At 39.5% G+C, this 22,155-nt stretch overlaps 1 protein-coding gene across 10 annotated transcripts in view; it reads left to right on the top strand.

Moving 5' to 3' along the window:
- Window positions 1-10,068: 10,068 nt before the first annotated feature.
- The window catches only part of SHROOM1 (shroom family member 1), a 67,777-nt gene continuing 55,690 nt past the window's right edge, over window positions 10,069-22,155 (top strand). For 2 of the 10 annotated variants that reach the window (XM_039485053.1, XM_039485052.1), the window contains exons 1-3: window positions 10,397-10,535; window positions 13,511-13,618; window positions 20,843-21,013. The gene's annotated coding sequence lies outside the window, so the exon portion shown is untranslated. Of the gene's footprint in view, window positions 10,273-10,396; window positions 10,580-13,510; window positions 13,619-20,842; window positions 21,014-22,155 lie in introns of those variants that run through there. The other 8 variants (XM_039485046.1, XM_039485043.1, XM_039485045.1 and 5 more) reach the window with 8 other exon arrangements.

Raw genomic sequence — 22,155 nt, 5'->3', positions numbered from 1 at the left:
TCTCTGAGATAGAAATGGCTGAATTCCTATCCCTACTCACCCTGTTAACTTCTTGTGTGATCTTTGGCATTTAGGGTGGGATGCACATTGCACCTTATTCCTGTTTCTAGGCACCACTGTGGTCCACAAACCCCACTCAGCTTCTGCCTAACCCAATTGGCACCCAAACTCTCTCAGTGCCAAGGTTATTTCCTGTTGGCATGTACAGCCTCACTCTGGGCACCTGAGCTTGTGCACTACTGCCTTATGATAGGTGTCAAGACACTGTCTCCTGACTAAGCCCCAGAGTGATTCACAAGCTGGGAAAGATAGGCATTCAGCCAAAGATCTGTGAACACCTTCTGGATCAGGACCTTCAGGCAAGTTTCACATAAAATCTGCTCAGCTCTCCTTACATGACATTTTCACTGAGCTGAGCAGATTCTGGAAAAATATTTCCAGCTACATTTCATTTTGTAATAGGATGGTATAATAAGCTATTTAAAATGTAGTTCTCGTGTTTGTGGCAATTAATATAAATCAACAGGAATAAAATATAAAATGTATTTAATGTGTGGTTGTAAACAACTAAGATGTACTCGGCTATATACTGTAAAAGACTTGTACTTTTCTGTCAGTTTATAATGAATGAGCCAAATGCAGACATGGGTGGGGTGGGGACAACTCCACTGAAGTCAATGATCCACTTAACCCATGCCTGATCTTGGCCCGATATATTTAAAACAAAACAGAAAACTCACCAGTAATACCTGAGATAATTAAAAATAAATGAATGTTCAAAATCTTACTTCTTTTTCCCCACGGATACTATTTATTTTTGGTAAGTCACCTATTTTAGTTTTATTCCCAGTTAGTTTCCCTTTTGGACTCTCCTGCCTTGGCTCAGCACTGTGATGGCTAAGTTGGAAATACTGAAGGCAAATGTTTAACTCCAAACAGAATTTTTTTCATTTAAATTACAATAAAAACAAAATAAAAAAAATCCTTTCTCTGACCAAAAAACAGGTTTTTTTGCCCTTAACTACCTGATCGTGCAATAGAAGTATTAATTAAAGTGTAAAGTAACTGATTTATAGCTATCATTTGCTGTTAACATGCTTCTTGCCTTTCACTTCTCTGCAGACACTAATACCAGTCTTAGAGAAATGGAATAGAAAAGTAATTGTGCTTATAGTGCCCTCAGATTACCTTCCAATCCCTAAGTAAAGCCCTTCTACCTCCAATCTGAAATCTAGGCATCCAAATAAGCAGGGTGCTTTTCGATCACTACCAGCTATCTATGGAATGTGCTCCTAAAGACCTCTGCTAGCGCACTATTGATTACCTCTGGAATGTAGAGAGCTGCCTGTTGCTGAACATGTCTAATTGGGATTTTTTTTATTTTATTAGGATAATACCTGAGAGAATCTCCTTTCTTGTCAGTTGTTTTTAATTAGAGCCATGTTATCAGTAGTGTGGTAAAATGTCACCCCATCGTTTAACTTTCCTATCTCACTGTTCCAAGAAAGGAGTGCTAGCTCAGAGAAAGCTTAATTAACTTACAAAATGTTAGGCTGGTGTACTTTCACTCAAATTGGAAGGTTAATTATAAAACTGATTAGGATTATATTCAGCTAACCATCTATATACCCAACTAATGTAATCTTGTTTCTTTTGCCTGCTCACATCTGATTAACTTATGATAAGAGGAGAGCACTGCAACTTCTAAGGTCAGTTAAAATTTAAAAGTTGTGTTGCGTGGGTTGGTTTATATTTCCGTACATTTTTTAAATAGCATCCATCAACCAACATGCTAGCATCAAACCACTCCCAACAATTCTTAACTTCTAGATGCTGAGGTAATAATAAATCTTTTACTATAATTGTATATAGTGGATCCTAGTAAAATCTCAGATAGTCTTACGCATATACTGCACAGTGAGATGAGAGGGGATTAAAAAGATAGCTACAGTTTTAAATATGTATCAGGTGGACTGGATGGCTCAAGGAAGTAGTAATGAGCTATAGAGGCTTATATACCTAAATTACAGGTGTGAATCTAGTCCTAGTCAGAGGTGCCTTGAAAATTGCCATTGTTTGGTGGCCTGTGTGAAATAAGTTGCCCTTTCCAGTGGTCAAGTGTCCCAGTCCCCAAAAACCATGGATATTATCTGGCCTCTTTGTTAGCAATCCTAACGGAGAAGACATGGACCATATGGTGCGATTGCACTGTCACCTTTTTTCTAATTTCCACCAATGCACTACCCAAGGTGCAGCTCCATTGATGGCAGCAACAGTGAAAACAAACTAACGGCTGGCATTTTAACCATTGTATTGTCTAACCATGTTCATAACAGGTCTAGATCACATGGAGTTAGATTTTCAAAAGATCTGGGGATTACATTTTCAAGTATTCAGTACCCACAATTGGGACTAGATTTTCAAAAGTGCTTAGAGTACAGCAACTCCCTCCCCTGATTTTAAAAAAGCATACATCTACTAGGCTGAACTCTTTTGACAGTCTGGCCATCATCTCTCCTCAGCCCCCTCAAGTGGGAGCTGAGCTTTTTTGAAAATCTGGCCCACAATATCACGGGCATTCTCAGCAGTGTTGCCATGCTAATTGCTTCCTGAGGAGGCATACATAATTTAGGGCAGCCCTTGGATTGTCTACTTTATCCAATGGGTTGCATTTGTGTCATGGAGTCATTGAGTGATGCTCTGGAACTACATATGGAGCCAGTCAGGACTCTGGGGTAGCATGCCTCCTCTTTCTGAGCATACTGTCACCAGGGCAAGAAGTTTACAGACCCTCAACCTTCCTGGATCTGTCCCTGGAGCATTCAGCATCCCCTTCCACACTGTGCACTTCCTGCAGTGAGTCTGCCTGAGAGGGGCTCCTGGGAAGCCAAAGGGCCCTGCACCCCAACTCTGCAGTCAGCAGTGATTCTCAGCCAGCGTAAAACATAAGGTTTATTAGTCAACAGGAACACAGCGTAGAACAGAACTTGCTAGCACACAAATCAGTGACTTTCAGCCAAGTCCATCTTGGGGGACCCTAGGCCAGATGCCCTGGACTCCCTCATCTCAGTCCCAAAAAATGCAGTCTCCCAGCGACCCCACCTCTGACCTGCCCGTTGCTCCTCCTCCTGGCCTTTGTCTTCCCAGGGGAAGAGTCACATGTCACATCACTCTCTTGGGTCTCAGGTTATGAAGGGCATCGGCTATTGCCTACATGTAGAGCTGGGGAGCCTCACCTGCCCGAGGGCCTCAGCGAAAGTCACACACCCAATTCCCATCACCTAAGCGTTGGTGCAATATACAGGGAAACTGAGGTACACACAGTATAGGACAGTAAGACTCACATGCAACATAACAAGGTGAATAAAACCCCACTTTGTCCCAACTTGTCCCTGGAAAAGCCCAGGAAAGAGGATGCAAAGATGGTCTCACAATGGCCAGGGGTCTTTCTCCCACAGAGCTGTAGGTTCTGTAAGAAGTGCAGCACAGAATGTGAGCTATTGGTCAGCAGCAGTGCTCTACTATGTTATAGCCATTCTGTGCACATGTAGAGGGCTTCAGTCTCTGCTAATTAGCGTTTTTTATTGTAGTGTGTGGAGCTTTTAAGATCTGTTGTGACTGTGGTTACTGCAACCTAAATACCTACAACATTCTGGAGGCAGGATTCTAAGAGACTGGTCACCTGGAAGCAGCTGAATTTGGAGACTGAACCAATAATAATAATAATAAATGATACGTGAGGCTAGATATAGCTTGAAAGCAAGGACATTTCTTCCTGTGCTAATGGTTCATTTTGCTATTGTTCTTATCTAACTAAAGTCATCATTATAGTTAACTGAAAAGGGCATGATTAGTGACTGGAGACATGACATTCATGAGCACTAAATTACTAAGAGAAGAAAATTGAAACATGGAGGGAAATGCTTTAGCAGACTATAATTAACGTTGTCAGTAAGTGGAAGATTAAGATCTTGTAAAAACAAGTTGTTGTTTTTTACAAAAATAACTCAACAAAAATATTTCCACTATTATTTTTTTTTAAATTTCCAGTTCATCAGTTGTCTTCGTTTAAAGAAAGAAATATTGCCCTGCAGCTTTTGCAAGACAGGGCCCTGATTCTCCTGTCACTCATGCAGATTCAATGGAGCCTCATTGAGGTCAATGGAGTTCTGCCTGGGTGCAAAGGTTTGCCTCTTGAATGTGGTTACATGTGGTTTGTGTCCAAAAAGAACATGAAAGTGAAACTGATTATAAACAAAAGTTATACTGACAAATGACTTTCTTTGCCCAAGATAAGAGAAAGGCAAAAATTAAATAAGCAGCATGTGGTCCACACAATTTTGGACCTGTAGAATAAAGGATTTTAAAAAACACTATTTTTAAAAAATAATAAATGTATTTTTTTCTGTTTTCATCCTTGTGTTATTAGTAACATGGAGAAGAAAGGTTTGTTTACAACATATGATGTGAAAATTTCTCTTTTGAGTTGAAAGTTTCTCTTTACAAATATGTCAACTTAAAACCAATAGAATAACATACAAGATATTTCAAAAGTCTGATCCATGCATATCTAAATATTTGATCACTGTAGGGGAGTGACTCGTGAGGATTAAGAACTAGTAGTTTCCCTCCCCAGAGGGATCACAGACTGAAGTGCCTATGCTCTCCTCCCACTGACATCTGGATTGAAGACTTCCTTCATCTCCCTTAAGTTTAATAGTCTTTCAGCATCTGACCCAGGCGATGTGAGAAACGGAGGTGAAGCAAGATATGTGCTCTTAATACAAAGAAAATGGAAAAGGGTAGAATTTATGGGTTATAACAATTTTAGTTCCAACAGAGCAAGCTGATATTCCTTGTAAGAAACATGCTTCTTCCTCAAAGTCTATCCATATTAAAGGGTCACTCTCAAGTTAAAAAAATATTTTTTAAAAACCCTCTGAGTCTGATTCAGCAGACACATCTATTATTACTAATGTTGTTTTTATCAGGAGTGATTCAACTGAAGTCAGTGGGACTAGACCTGGTAGTAAGCACTGTGGCCATATTATATATTTGCAGGTTCAGGTGCAAACATCTTTAACTATGATAGTAACAAGAGCTTAGATTATTAAAACTGGGGGGAAAAAGTTCAAATACTTTTTGCCACTTATGCTCATTGTTTAGGTTTTCCATTATAATGGACTAGTGAGCTTCCCTTTTGATCTAGTCAGTTTCTGTTTCTGGTTTTCCTGCACTAGGGCAATGTTGAAAAGTTTGGATGGTAACCATAACAGAGGAATGCGTGTTTCTCTAAAAGAATAGAATTGAACAGTCATAGAAACAATTTTGCTGGACTGAAGTTTTGTAAATAGCTGGATCCCTTTCCCTGCAAGCAGTCATGCATTGCTTAACTCTTGTTCAAGTGAGTAGTCCTATTGAAGTAAAAGGGACTACTTACATGAGTAGCCACTCATATGCACGAGTGTTTGTGATATTGAGGCGTTGGAGTTTTTAAAATAAAACTCAAAATCTGAGCCAAATTAGAGTCGATCATGTCCCTTTAAAAAAAATCCACAGCATTATTAGACTATTATCCGGTCTTCCAATGCATTATATATCTTAAATATTTTGTTCTGTCTATTATTCAATTTAAGATTCTTGGGACAGGAACCATGTCTTCCCATATTTTTTTCATCAAGAAGCACATCGACGACACTGGTCAGTAAGTTCTTCTGCTAATAATTTTTAAATTCCTGTAAATGAGAACTGAGGAATGTGCGGCTTTGCCCTGTAGTTAGGTACTGAGGTTTGTTTGTTTCCACAAGACAGCAAAAGCATTAGTCACAGGTATAGATGTTATGCCATGATAAACAAGGGTTTTAATTCTAGCTCACTGAGCCGATTCAGTGGACTTTGAAACACAAGAAATGTCAGGTGCTTTCTGCAGAGTCCATTAATATTGTCTATATAAGCTTAACTTACTACATCTCCACAAATGTCTTAATCATGCTGTTGCTATACAGATGTGAGCAGTGGCAATTTCCAAAGAAATTTAGAAATAAAGTGTGTTTAGAAACAAAAGGAGAAATATTCTTTGTTACTTATGGCAGCTCGTTGTTACCATAAACACCAAAAGATTTTGATGCTCTATTTGTTTACAGAAATAGCATGATTTTGTGGCCACTAAAATATGAGCAATAAGTTACTATCCCAGGTAAATAAAGTCACTGAGTGCAAAAAGTGAGGTCATAGGGCTCAATCTTAAATACCTGCTACCCAATGCTTTAAAAGAATTATATATGATGCTACCTAACAGACTTTTCAAATGTTAACGAATAAGGTAGTCACAGTTGAATTTACATTGTTCACAGCCGGTATCTCTTCTTTCCTGTACATATCTGCTTAAAGTTACAGGGTCTAAATGATCTAATAGTCCTTTTTCATCACTAATATTTAGATTTATTAAAAATAAGATTTTAAGTTAATTCCTCATGTTTAACAGTCTACTGACTTCTATATTGGATAAGGATCCACTCACCAATGGCAAAGTCTTTCCTCTAATTTGTTGTATTATTTACACGTATATAAACGTATCTTCTGTGGCTCTTTACATCATTGAAAGCACTGTACAAATATTAACAGATACATGAAATATCATGGGTTATTATTATTCCACACTTTACATATGACAAAATTGTGGCACACAGGGAGGCAAAATGACTTGCCAAAGAGTGCACAGTAAGTTAGTGCAGAGCTGGGATTGAACTCCAGAGTTTCTGGCGCCCATTTGTGTGTTCAGCCCATATTGCCTTCCTGTCACTTTGTCTGGAATTACTGTAAATTCTTGACCAAAATAACATTTACAATAAATGACCTTGTGGACACTTTGGACAGAGTAATCGATTGTTTTGTTGATTCAATAGTTGTGTTTAGTGATGGAATAAGTGATAGCATGGGAAGAGTTTCACTTTATCCTGTTGTGAAAATATATGATTAGCAAGTAGGTGCTTGGCAGTTTCAGTCACTGAAAACCAGAAGAAACTTTGTCCTCTGATACTAGACTGTCAATAGCAGTATGGGTATAAGTGTGTTGTCTTTACCAAACCTCTTCGGTTTTACAACAGTGGAGGTATGTGTTTCCGATGTATGTTTTTAGAGCTCTTCAATATCAAGGGCTTAATTCACATCTCAGTTACACATTACTTTACTATTGAAATTCATTAAGGAAGACTGTGGGATACTCCACAGTAAGGCAGTTCATTAGACAGCTATATTTTAAGCAAAAATCACATGAAATCTAACAGCTCTTCCAGTGTTGGGAATCAGATACTAATTTTAAAACAATAAGAATTTAGTGCTTCTGAAAAATAACAGATTGACAGCTGCAGAGAACAGTTCTCTATCCACACAACAGTTACTGCAGCAGTTCCAGCTCCCTGAAGCATCCCTGTCCTGGAGGGACCATTACTGTTCAAAGTATTTCTAGACTGCATGTCCCCATAGGATCCATACACTAAAAGGCATAAAAAGATACAGAAGTTACATTTCCAGGCCCATTTACTCCTTGGCTTGTCTGCAAGGACCAACAACTAGTGGTGACATGGACACCTGTCCACTAGGAACTAAATTGAGGTCACAGATTCATTTCACACAAGCCACTGAATAACTTAGCATAACATCTTTCAGTCATTACCAACCCTTAGACTGATTTGAACCGGGCAGTTAGGGTGAAAGACTCTGTGAACATTTACTAATACTATTGGCCTCCAGTCCCATAGAAAATTATTCTTTTAGTGTAATGGCACTTCTGTTAAAGTGGAATTTCTGTAGTTCATCTACTGAACTGGCATTAGTTAAATGTGCTAGACCCTCCACATGTGTGCACTAAAAATGTAATAGAGTGAGACAGATTTTGTAAAAGTTGTATCTACCAAATATTTCTGTTTGGAGTCCTAGATATACTCAGAACAGGTGAACGTGCTCCCACTGAGTCCTGTGGTGCTCTGGAAAGATCCCCTCTGTATTCCCGCCTAGAACTTGGGAACAACAGAAGTAGAGAATGGTCCACAAAGATTCCATTACAGTTACAGTGTTATGTAAAAGCCTAGTGGAAGAGGAGGACTCTGAGTAAATATCTAGCAGATACCCATTCAATTCACCTGTTTGTGTTTAAATACTGAATCTTAGTGCATTAATCAAAGACTCCCAGTTACTTGGCCTGTATTAGATGTGCATGTCAGAGGAAGTTGAGCCCTTTTGAATTGTTTAGAATTGCACTCATTCACCTTGTTTAAGCATAGTTGCTGGAGAAGGAGTTGTCCAGGTCCTGCTGTTGAGCTGGGAGTTTATTCTGCTTCTCACAGGACACCACTGGAAGATGCAGCATTGTACTCCTTGGGAATTGGTAGTGCTTAGTGACCTTTTCCTTCAGCACTTGCATTATCTTCAACATCAGTTTGTTTTCCTGTTGTCAACCCCTAATGACTCAGACTGGGAGCTTTTCCCCCTGGGTATCTTCACAAAAAGGAAAGCAGTTCTTTTATTTAGATATAGCAATTGTGTATTTGTAAAAGAGTGGCAGAAGCTGCAAGCGGGGCGCATCAGTGGAAGCTCCACAGGGTATGTGTTTTGATTCTGACACAGTATGATGTTTATCCACTGTTGTGAATTGGCGCCAATGACATCTTTGTGCTAGTTCTGCCTGTTCAGTTTCAGATATCTCTAGCCTTCAATGGTACCCATGCAATGCAACTCTTCTGTTCTACTAAATCAGTGGGTTTCAACCTTTTTTCATTTGTGGCCCCCTAAACAATTTCAAATGGAGGTGTGGACCCCTTTGGAAATCTTAGACATTGTCTGCAGTCCCCCAGGGATCCACGGACCCAGGTTGAAAATCACTGTACTAAATAATCTTCTAGGTTTTCCCAGTGAATTTAGGACTGGGAGTCATTAATGACATTGTTGGTCTGTCAGCATTTCTATTGTAGATTCCAGTTATAAAAATTGGCTCTTGGTTGTAAATTCATGTTAGATGTTTTTCATATGCTAAGAATATATGTATTTCCCTAACTAATCCATGTGCTTGTGTTCAAGGGATGCTCCCTATTACCTTGAATTCTGCCATAAGTTCAGATCCCACTGCTCCCCAAACAGAGTCCTTCATTTGAGCTAAGGGAAATGCTCAACTAGTTATTAGCAGTATCAGGACTGAGAGTCACAGTTCTTCCGCTCTGATTTCATTCAGCATGGGCCTTATTATCTCTTAGAAGGATAACAAATCTGAGGATAAATCCAGCAATTCTGCTATTAGCTTTGTGGTGTATCTCACATCTGTAAGATCAATGCAAGCTGCAGTTAAATATTAAAATATAAACATTCCTATTGGTAACTTCAAACAGTCAGTGAAGTAATAAATCCAGGGGAGTTTCCATAGCATCATCTGTAGCTGACTTTAAAAAAAAAAGAAAGAAAAAAAGAAAAGCTTTTCCACTTTTAGGGAAGTGGAGCAGCAGAACAGCTTATGGATTCTGAGGCTGCTTCTCTTTTAAGCCTTAACTGTCCACCATCCAAAAGGAAAGCAATCTCTGTAGGAAGGTACAAGCTCAGACTGGATGCTGTAAAGACAGCGCCTTAACAGAGCTGGGTCTAGACCACAAAATTCAGACCCATTGCTAAAGTCTGGGGCATTCAGTTCTGGGGATTTTAGTTTGGATCCAGCTCAGCTTCTTAAGTAAAAGACAAATCACATGAGCGTCCCACGTTTAGCTCTGCTCCCTCTCTGCAGTGAAGGTGTTATAAATATGTGTCTGTCCTAGATGCCCTTTTCTGTACCTTGTAGATTCTAACTGCCAGCTCAGTCTTGACTAGTACTGTAAGCAGTGGCATAGACTGCTTGTTATTCTTTTGCCCAGTGTTGGCTGGTGTTTTCTTCCCCGCTTTTGCATGAAGCGATCTGGGTCATGTTGAAATGTTTCTACTCTGACGCCAGAGCTTCAGGTTCATTATTCTAACCCCACCTCCTTTCATCTGATTGGACAGGGAGCTCTTCCAGTTACCTTTACAGTCTAAAAGTAGCTAGGGGAACTGCAGAAACTGGAAGAGTTTAATCTGTGGCTGAGACTAAGGAAAGAGTTCCTTCTAGACTGCCTGTGTCTGTGTAAAGGAATAATAGCAAGCCTCTGCTCCGTGCTGGCACTGCAAGGGAAACAGCATTGTCTGCAATAGTTAGTGGAAAAGACAAGCTCATTCACGGGAAGCACAAAGGGAGACCGGTCAAGTAGTGGGATGCAGGTAATTATAGTTGGTTGCGGCCAGGGTTCCGGGCTGTTGTGTTTTTGCAATCATTGTTGACAAAGCCGGATGCTGATTTGATGAATGCTCATGATGATGCCCCAGCTATATAAATGACACTGATTGGCTCTAATTGCTGTAAATGTGTGTGCACTTGTGGAGGTAACTTGCCTTTGTGACGGTGAAAGGAAATCTACAGAGCTAGATGAATTTAGTGATGCTGGAGCGAGGTGGGAGAAAGACCATCGATGTAATGAAACAATGTAAAGTTCAATGATCCTTCATAATGTTTGGGAAATTTTGGAAGGTTTGGAAAAATTGATATTTTAAGCCAACCTGTTGAATGTGAATTATAAACACAGTCCTCGTTCCCTATTGTAAACAACTATAACTGAAATAAAAAAAAAAGGAGGGGGGAGGGAACGGTGTTTGTTTCTTGGGCATTGCCTTTTGATCAGTTTTGCAGTATTAAACGAGTAATTGCACTATCAGAAAATGTAATATTGTCTGTTATCAGAGGAGGTTTTAGAAAAATGACATTTATATAGTGAAATTATATTTTATAAGCGAAAATAATCCTTTTATAGTTCAGAATGTGCTGGAATTATACTACTCTGCTGCTTATCCAATATGTTTATGTGGTTTTATTTATATGCTCCTTTCAGTAGCTGATTTGAACCTTTATTATTTGTTTAAAGGTCTTGATCTACACAATTATTTCCTGTAAAAATCATGGGGGCAATAATGGCCTTGAAATTTCTGTTCCTGTTGTGCAGAAACCCATTAACAAGATGCTTATCTCAGAAATAACTCTCTATAGCAGCATTTTATGCCAGTGTTGCAGGGATTGAGCAGAGCTGTGTGGAAACAACAACAAATATTTCTTCACAAGATATTGCAGAAAACAAGTCATAATAGAGCTGTAGGTTATTTTGTCCTTTACCATTTTTTTCACACACTGGTAATTTAAAAAAACAAACAAAAAACTACCCAGAATTTCAAAATGTTGTGCATGTTGATGTGAAACTTAATGTCAAAACAAAATATTGAAATTCAAACTTTAAAAAGTATGTACTAAGAAATTTTTAAAGAGAGGTCCATTTTGAGTGAAAATGGGTTTTTTCTCCCACTTAGAAGTGGGCCTGGTTTCAAGTGAAACGACACACAAGCTTGCACAGGTCTTTCATAAAACTGACCATATTTACAAAAATTGAGGGCAAAATGGAAAACCTATAGACTCAAGACTCTTGTTATGAATATTTTGCATACTGAGACTGTCATTTTGCATTAGTTGGTGTTTAGGTACAAGTCATGACATGCAGAGGGCCAGATCCTGATATCTTTCTCATGCTGAGTAACACCTTAAATCCACCAGTGGCCTCACTAAGTAAAGGTATCAGAATCTAGCCCACAATAGGCAGAATTATAGGCTGGGTTGCCTCCTATTGTTAAGGTTGCCTGATACCTCCCATTAGAAGACCCTGTCTTCATTTGCTTACAGCTTTGCCAAATGTTAACCGTTGAGGCTGAAATTTTCCATGCCTTGTCTGCCTCAGGCTGATTATTATTATTATTTATTATTTTTTAAATTCAGCCAAAATGGCTCAATAGTTTCAGAGAAAGAGGCTAGGGAAAATATTTTGTTTTGCCTGTGTTTAAAAAATTCGGATACCTTTTTATTTGAACAGCTCTAGTGATCCCATGCCTTGGAACAGAAAGTTGAAATTCCCCAGGGAGTGGCCTTTATGGCAGGGGTGTGCTTTTTGCTGTCCCTTGTGAAAATCTGCCCAAATTGGCCAAGCTATAAGTCTTTGGAAAATTGCAGTTTGCATGTACTCAGAGACTTCTATAATTTTTAGCAGTTAAAATCTCTGAAGAGTCCAGCCTCAGTGAGCATGCTCAGTATCTTTAAAAGTGACCTGCAAAAGAAAAAACCTGGGTTAGAAATATCATTACTGTCAATTCGAATCATCCATCACACATTTTAAACAGTCTTAATAAAAACAGTTTCCAATTTGTGTGACTAGGTTTCACTTCTTTAGTATTTTGATGTCATAATTTCATTGTTTCTCCAATTTAGCCATAGAGTCTTCCAGGGGAGACAAGACCCAAATTTTTAATTTAAGGCCCTGGAGGTGGGGGAAGAGCTGCTGTTAACATAATGAAAACTTTTCAGGCCTTTAAAATAATAGACATAACTCCTTTTTCCCCTATTTGTAAGCAGTGCCTTTTATAAACTTCTCAATAATGTTTGAATTTGTTCACCAGTAGAGTTTAGCTGGATCCTCAGCTGGTATAACTCAGCTTTTGAAATTAATGGAATCATGCCAGTTTACAGCCGTGTAAGATCTGAACCTTTAAGGGAAAGGCAAAAATACTGATTCCAATGTCTAGAATTTATTATAGTAGCAGGGAACCATATGATTAAGGAGACATACATTCCCTGTCTGCTGACCTTCTTCGGTTCATCAGTATTCTTCGCTCATTTTTCATCACCATTTTTATACAGTAGAATCAGTAGAAATGTAAAACTTTCTTGAAAATACCCTAATACGTTACTTTCAATAGTATGTGAAAGATGAATTGCTTTGGATATTTCCTCTCCATTTCCTCCTGGCTGGTTTAAGGCCTGATCCAAAGCCTATCCAAGTCCATTGAAAGCCGGCCATTGACTGCAGTGGACTTTTGGATCAGGCCTGTAAAATCTTTTAAATGCAAATTACCCTCCAATGTGGAATAAAATAATAAAAGACTTGGAGGAATGGAACAAATATCAAATTTCTTGGTTCTGTAAGGTAGATACAGTAAAGATTAATGTCCTCCCAAAATTACTGTTTTTGCTTCAGTGCATTTCTGTTTGTATCTGTGACATGACATTAAACATGGCAGGATGTGCTATTAAAATTCATATGGAACATAAAGTTCTAAAATTTCTATAAGCCTACAAAGTGGGGTAGACTAGCTTTCCCTAATTTGGCATATTATTATTTCATTATATTATGAATCACAATTAAAAGATGTGACCAATTGGGTTAGCAGTAGATCATGAACATGACTGAGGTCCAGTTATAGCTATTTGTACTAACTGTTGGGTTAAAAAGAAATGTAACTCACCAAAAATAAAGTGTCACCCATTCATCCAGGCCATTTTAGCTGCTTTGGACAAATTTTCTAAATTCCTGTCACTGAAGCCCTCTCTTTTAGCTACTTGCATTAACAATGAGAAATTTCTCTCTAGGAAATATCAGAGTGACTACTACTCTATGAGCTCTGGTCAAGAGCTGAGAGTGAAATTACTCAATTCAGACAGCTGTTCCTGGGTCCTGATTTGAAATCATACCAGGAGGTATGTAATAATGTAAACAATATAAAGATCCCATATTTTCAATATTTACAAATTAAATATTTTATAATAAAATCTGGATATGAGGTAGTTCTGTCTAGAACTTTAATCACGGTTGAGCTAGCTAGAACTTATATAATCACAATTTTGATTGAAAAGGATATTGATAAGAAAACAACGCAGATGAAATGATCAGAGAGGGATTAGGACAAAGAAATTGATCTGGATGAGGGGGTCTCTATATGGGAAAGGGAATATAAATCTTCAAAGGTTAAAAAACTGGGCATATTTCGTCTTGAGAAAAGAAGACTGAGGGGAGACCTGATAAGTCTTCAAATATGTTAAGAGTTGTTATACAGAGGATGGCAATCAATTATTCTCCATGTCCACTGAAGGTAGGACAAGAAGTAGTTGGCTCATTCTGCAGCAAGGGAGATTTAGATTAGAAAGTAGGGAAAATTTTCTAACTACAAGGATAGTTCTAACTACAAGATCTGGGACAGACTTACAAGGGAGGTTGTAGAATCCCCATCATTGGAAATTTTTAAGAACAGGTTAGACAGGCACCTGTCACAGATGGTCTAGGTGTACTTAATCCTTCTTCAGTCAGAGGTCTGGACTAGCTGACCTTTTGAGGTCCCTTCCAGCCCTATGTTTCTATGATTATTGGAAATGTGACCCCGCTCCTCCTATGGAAGTGTGGTATAATGTGAAATGTGGACTGTCTTTTGTGATTGAAAAGATTTCACACCAAGTATTCTGATATGAACACCAGAGTTATGGATTTTCTGGTCAACCAGACATCCTCTGGAATTGGAAGTAATCAAGCAGCAGTGGAGACAGACAGACACACACAAGCAAAGATTTTACTGCCTCGGGGATTTAGCCTTGGGCACAGGCCCTGACTCCATGGGGGCTCCAGGGCTGGAGGACCAACGGGGAAAAAAATGGTGGGTGCTCAGCCCCTATCAACAGCCAGCTGACGCCCCCAGCGCCTCCTGCCTGTCGTGATCAGTTGTTCCGTGGTGTGCAGGAGGCACTAGGGGGAGGAGAGGGGACAGGGTGCACTTGTGGGGGAGGAAGAGGCAGGGTGGGGGGGAAGAGGAAGGGGTCAAGTGGGAGGCGGGCACTGGGGTGGAGCTGGGATTGAGCATCTCTGGGGCTTGTAGGAAGCTGGTGCCTGTGGCCTTGGGGCTCAAAGTTTCAGCTGGCAGGGAGGGATTAGGACTGCAGCTGCAGGGCGGGTAGGGGCAGGACTGCAGCTGCAGGGCGGGTAGGGGCTTCTGACCCTTGGGAGCACCATGGCTCAGAGCTTCAGCTGCGCAGAGGATGACGGGACTCGGGGCTTCAGCCCTCTGGCTTCTTTCCTGGCTTTAGCGCCATGGGTGATGCCGGGGCTCAGGGCTTTAGCTACAAGGGGAATGCCAGTTTCAGCCCCAGCGCTCCTTTCATAGCTAAATCTCCAGGCTCCGATGCTTCCCACTGAAATTGTGAGCAGATCCATGGGGAGCCCTGGTGCCCCGCACAGGGCTTCAGCCTGGAATGGAGCCATGGGGCTGAAGCCCTGAACCCTGGCACCCCTCAGGAGGCAGAAGCCAGGAACAGAGCCATGTGGCTGAAGTCCCAAGAACCAGCACTTCCCCCAGATCTAAAGCTGAGCTCTGGAGGGTCATAAACCCTGACACCCCCACGTCCCACCCCTCCCCCACGTCTGAAGTCAATAATGTCTTGTTTGGAGTTACAGACATTTCAGAGTTAGACAACCCCCATCCCCGAGGTGTCCAGTAGAACCTCAGACTTACGTAGTTATTTAGAACTGTGGTCACCCTTTCTGCCATACTTCGAGGAGGAGGGCTCCTCAGCCGGCAGGCCAGAATCCTTAGTCAGGTTCTCTGTACATAACTTGGTCCTGAATAAGAACATACTACACTGAATATTTAAACATTGTATTGTAACTTTGCCTTAATAAAAAGTTTAAAAAACCAAAACCAGAACAATGAAATGTTAATTTTGTTGTGGCAAAAGCCATCTATATTTAAAAAAAACAAAAAACTAACATGGTCCAGTGCTTTATAAATAGCCTGATAGGCACATTTTTTGGTGGTCTGGAAAATCCTTAACTGGCAGCAGGATGGTAATGTTATGTCCATAAAGTGTTTGCATTTTTGGCACTGAATAGTTCCATATGTTGAGCATTGGGCCAGATCCTCAGTGGGTGTAAACTGAAAGTCAATGGAGTTGCATCTATTTACACCAGCCCTGGATCTGGCCCACTATTTTAAGTTACAAGCTGTCATTGTCATTCAGTCCAAATCAATCTAGAATTACAAATAAACAATTTAAAAAATTAAATGCTATTTTTTATATAATGCCCCAGTTCAGCTCTATATATACTCTTGGGTGATATCATAAGATAGAAAATATAAATTCTGTATGGCACACAGTATAAGACCATGCATATGGCATTATATAACTGATACCTCATTTTTCTCTCGTACACAAATTAGGTTAACTTGACCACATGCATTCCATTGTTGCAGATTTGTATTAAATTAATTTAAAATGTGACCTTCCCTCTCCCCCTGTTCCCTCCCCTCCCCACAGCATTGAAAGAACTACCCTTTGATGGCAACGATAAGATGAAGAAAATTAGCCACTATGTTACAAGCCAAGAAATCCTAACTGGCTTGGCCCATTATAAGCATATGTTTAATCTGTAAAATTTGAGTTTGGATTTCTGACTGCTGTCCAAGCGTGTGGTGTTCATCTGAGGGGTTTTTGATTCAGTTTTATTGCTACTGATCAATGTTTTGCTGTCTAAAATGCTACTAGCCAGCATGACCCAGTTAAGAGCGTATTTTGCAAAGAAACAAGAATTAAAGATTCTGTGCTGCTTTGTACATAACTGACACTATCCCATTGAACAAACAGGGGTTCTGAGAAACAACCCATTTTTAAATTTTCCAGACTGACCTCACTGGCTCTTCACCTTTGTAAATCTTTTAAGGAAACAATATTGCCAATACCCACTTGGTCTGAAAAGGAGACTCATCCAGACTATGGTATGTGGTACCCACCCCACTTTGGCACGCTCAGAACATCAGCTGTGTGATATCTCAAGAGAACATAAACTCTCTGCTCTACTGCATGCCAAATGAGAATTTAAAAAACTAACCGCTCCGCTTGCATCAGGAATATTTGTTTCATTGAGTCTAAAAGATCGTCTCGACTCATTCCCCACAATAGCGGTACGCACATGCTCCACATTACTGGGGGATTTATGTTTAAGGGCCCTTCCAATTAAAGATCAGCTGAGCTCATACTATTCATGTTTTTGTCTAATCCACAAATAGTGTGGTCTTTCCGCTAATGGCAAATGTTCAACTTGCACCTGTCCATACTTTCCCTCCTTCAAATCCCTCTCTGCTGCTGAAGAAGGCCATTTTACATGACTCTTTGTAAGACAAGTCGATTGCAATGTGAAGGCTCCACTCTGATCCACATATAGAGCTCTTAGCCACAAGGTGGATGTCTGCACTTCTTCCATGCTTGGACTTCATTTGGAGTTGATGGAATGAAAATTACATTATGGGCCACATTCTGAAAACAGGTGTGATTCTGCCTAAATGGGTGCCAAACATGCCCAGGTGTGCTGCCAAAAAAGTCCAAATTCCGGCTGAGAACAGCCTGCAGAAATACATCTATCCAAAAGATTAGAGTCTATCTGAACCTGTAAAGGCTAAGCCCCCTGTTCTCTTACAAACTCCACCATAGATTCAGCTGGGACCATTAGATCCCAGTCTGACCTTCTGCATAACATGTTCCCCGGTGCAATTTCTTCCTCTGAGAGTAGGAGTCAAATGCTCGGGAGTCTGTGTGCAGAGGGCCATAGGGTGGTGAGTATTGCTGCGTAAGAATGTGTACCATCCCTCATTCACCCTTCCATGATTCTTGCTAGAGGCCCTGTAGAGTCAGATCTCTGCATGTTTTCAGGGTGGTCAGCTATGCAGCTATTCAGGGTAGCACTCTGCCATGGACCCTGGCAACAGCCAGAGTTTGTGTGTTCTCGCAAATGTGTGTGTATATGTAATTTAGAGAGACATATGGGTAAGGTAATATCTTTTATTGGACCAACTTTTCTTGGTCAGAGAGACATGCTTTTGAGCTTACACAGAACTCTTCTTCGGGTCTGGAAAAGGTACTAAGAATGTTCTGAAAGGAGAACTTTGTCCCAAGTGTTCAGCATAGTTTTATGAATAAAGACTGGATGGACAGGGGATTAGGAAAAGCCACTATAAAAACTGGGTTTTAATTTGATCAGCCTCAGCAGAGAGACACAAGATAGAAGGGGCGAAGGATAGCGAACCACTTTCATTTCCCCCCAGAAGAGAGTGACAGATATTTATCTTTTCTTTGTAAGAACAGATAAAAATCTCTTTTGTTCACAACACTGTGATTTCCCTAAATGTAACCCAGTTTCATAGATTCCAAGACTAGAAGGGACCACTGTGCTCATCTAGTCTGACCTTCTGTATAACACAGGCCATAGAACTTCCGAAAACAAATAATTCCTTTGGAACTAAGCATTTTATTTTATTTTATTTTTTAAAATCTTGATTTAAAAATTGTATGTGATAGAAAATCCACCATGAATCTGGTAAATTGTTACTTACCAGTTAATTACCCTCACTATTAAAAATGTATGCATTATATCCAGTCTGAATTTGTCTAGCTTCAGCTTACAGGCAATGGATCCTGTTATACCTTTCTCTGCTAGACTGAAGAGCCCATCATTAAATATTTGTTCCCCATGTAGGTGTTTGTAGACTGATCAAGTCATCTTTTAACCTTCTTTCCTTGAGTCTGTCACTATAAGGCAGGTTTTCTAGTCCTTCAGTCATTCTTGTGGCTCTTTCTGAACCCTCTCATATTTATCCACATCCTTCTTGAATAGTGGACACCAGAATTGGACACAATATTCTAGCAGCGGTTGCACCAGTGCCAAAAACAGATGTAAAACAACCTCTCTGCCTACTAAGATTTCCCTGTTTATGCATCCAAGGATCTCACTTGCCATTTGTTGCATCAGAAGCTCATGTTCAGCTAATTGTCCACAATGACCTTCAAATCTTTTTCAGAGTCACTCCATCCAGGATAGAGTCCACCATCTTGTAAGCATGACCTACATTCTTTGTTCCTAGATGTATAATTTACATTTACCTATATTAAAACACAAATTGTTTGCTTGTGCCCAGTTTACCAAGCAATCAAGATTGCTCTGTAACTGTGTCCCATCCTCTTCATTATTTACCACTCACCCAATTTTTGTGTCCATCTGTCAGTGATATTTTATGTTTTCTTCCAGGTCGCTGATAAAAATGTTAAAAAGCATAGGACCAAGAACCAATTCCTTCCTGTGGGACCCCATTAGAAACACTGTGATGAATCCCCATTTACAACTACATTTTGGGACCTAGCGATTAGCCAGTTTTGAATCTATTCAATGTGTGCCATGTTAATTTTGTATTATTCTAGACTTTTAATCAAAATGTCATGCAGTACCTAGTCATATGACTTACAGAAGTCCAGGTATATTATATCAATGCTGATTTCCATAGTTTTGGCCAAAGTCTTGTGAGAATAGCTCACAATATCTTGAATGAAATAAGCTGTTTGAGCCAGAGAATGTTATTTTTTCTACAAGTAGCATCTGCTACTCAGTCAGACTGGCTCCTGTTGCAGTCATGTGGTGTTTTCCAGCAGGGGATGAGGAATCACACACAGCAGACAGATGCAGAGACATAACCAAGCCTAGAATTACATGGGTGAGAATGATTCAATGATATATCTATTCCTCCTCAACCCTTCCTCTCTCCCCAGCTGTTCTCATATTCCAAATGGCAGACCTCATGCCACAGAATGTGGAAGACATATGGAAGCCCTTCCACAGACACAGGATATATTATTAGGCACCTAAATCCATATTATGGCACCTAATAAGTGGTGTGACTTTTCACAGTGCTTCAATAGCATTTCAGTGGGAGTTTGCCCAGCACCTCTGAACACCCTCTATTTAGGTAAATAAATATGGATTTGAGTGCCTCGGTCTTACATCTCTTGAATCTGAAGATTTTGGGCTTATTTTTAATGGACCTCTGAAAATGTTGTTACAAAACATGTATGCAACATAGTAACCTGGTCTAGGAGGAAACAATGTAGACAGGGCATGGGATTGGGAGTTAGAAGGCATGCAGTCTATTCCCAGATCTGCCATGGACTCACTGTCTGCATTTGGACAAATTATTTTATAACTCTGAATTTAGATTTCCCTATGTAATATAAGTGCTCTAAGGTATATAGATAAGTGCTGTTTAAGTACAAAGTATGATTTTTTATTATATTTATCCATGTGCACATGTAAAAACCTCAAGTTGTTCCTGCTAACAGATGTCCTTGCCAAATTTTACATTTCAAAATGTATACATTCATTATTTGGATATCACTTTTAATCCCAGGTCGTTTTTCAAGTGTTCATTGGAAATTTTGTCTGAAATGTATTAAACATAAACCTCCACAAAAGATAGTTGGACTAAATCTGATCAAATCCTTCTTGTTTCTTTCCACTTAATTGATAACACAAGTTTAGCCAGGCGTGTCAATTGGATGTAAAATCTTCAGTCATTATGTCTGTTATTACATGAGAAAGTAAGTGAGACTTTCAACCTTAATTTCTCCATCTATCTCCTAGAGAACTGTAGTGTTCCTTCTCTTGTTAATATAATTAATCTCAGACATATTAAGTTATGAAACTAAAAATACAGTGAACCAATTATAACACATTTTACATTTCAGACATGTAAGAAATTATGTCCATAAAAGTCAAATCCTTATGTCTCTTGTTTTTCTGTTAATATTATTTATTCCTCATTCTTTATAACTTTACCATCCATGTGTTCAACATTCTTGGGACTTAATCTTGTGTTTCTTCCACACCCAAAACTCTTACTGGCTCAGGCACTTGGCTGGCAGTGAAATTTTTAGTTAGTAAAAAGAAATTGTTACTAGTAAAATATAAAATGTTAAACACATAAGATCCCATTTTAAAGGTCAGGGTCACAAAGATGACAAGTGGGGAATTTAATGGATTTATATGTTGTTCTGCCCTCCCAATGTCTTCTGAAGTTCAGAGAGATTCCAAACTCTAAATGATTAACTGGCATTTTCCAGACTACCAGCCAAATGAATGCTTAGCAGAATGTGAAGATATGCCTGCAGTCCTCAAAAGATTAATGAGTCAGATCTGCATTCAAGAGAGAGAGATTGGGCCAGATACTGCCGTCTTTGTACAATCAAAACTCCCATTGAAGTCAAGGAAGCACCAACAAAAACATACATAAGGTAAGTAACTTCTGCTTTCAGTCAGTACTCTGGATTCAAGCAAATGGGCCAGATCCTCAGTGGGGGTAATTGGTGTAACTCTATTGGGACAACGCAATTTTTGCCTTTGAAAGAACTGCTAGATCAGACCATTGTCTAAGTTGATGAGTTTCTAAATCATACTGGGCTAAATCTTGTTTGTTCAGTAGGAAAAAGTCCCCCATTCTGGTTTTAGAACTTAATATTGTAATGCTCCTTCCCTTTCTTATGTCTGACGGCTGTATTATTTATTTAGGCTCCCTGTAATAAGGACACCATTGTGCCTGAGTGTTGTGAGAGAAAACAGAGAGCTGGGCTCTGCCCTTGCTGTGTAACTATATCAACACACCAACAGAAGCCCTCATTTATTTATTTATTTATTTATTTATTTTAGTATTCAAAGAAAGGAATGCATACCTGATGACAAAAGCAGGTCTTAGTTGTTATTGCGCCTCTTCAGCTGGGTCCTTGTCCCCTGGGAACTAAACATCCCTCTCTTGTTTAACTTGTTTCATTTTTTTTCCCCTGGAAGAGAAACAAATGGATTGCAGTTTGCTGGGGATTGTGTTTTATTCGAGTTTTGAAGCACTGTTTCTTATCGGTACTTAGCTACAGACATGATTCCTGATTGTCTCTCCTAAATGGGAATTATTATTACATTTAAGTCTCAGACATATAATACTGTTACCTTTAGAAAATAAAAACAAACATCAAACAAGTTTCCCACATGTTCCCTTTTAAGGATGTACAACTTCTGTTCTATTGAAAGCAAAAACCTGAACGTATTAATTCAAAAGAAAAGAATAAATTTGCCTAAATGATGACTAAAGGAAAACATAACTAAGTTATGTTATAACATAAACATAAACATAATTAGAAGAAGGTGGGATGGTAAGGGGAAGGCAATAGACTTTAAGGCACTAACAGTTTCCTATAGCTGGCTGGCAGTTCTGTCAGTGCTTCTTACCTAGACCTAGATGTCAATGGGAGCAGAACCTAGCCCTAAACCTCATTTCGAGTTGGTGGTCTCATCCAATTGCCAATGGATCAGTGGTCACATCACAACATCTACTATCATGAGTACAACTGCCATTACTTTGGTGTTCCTGCTGCCATGGTTTGGA

The sequence above is a fragment of the Mauremys reevesii genome, linkage group 8 (genome assembly GCF_016161935.1).
Source record: "Mauremys reevesii isolate NIE-2019 linkage group 8, ASM1616193v1, whole genome shotgun sequence".
Classification (NCBI taxonomy): Eukaryota; Metazoa; Chordata; order Testudines; family Geoemydidae; genus Mauremys; species Mauremys reevesii.
Note: the sequence above shows the minus strand (reverse complement) of the source record. Positions and strands in the feature narration are given on the sequence as shown.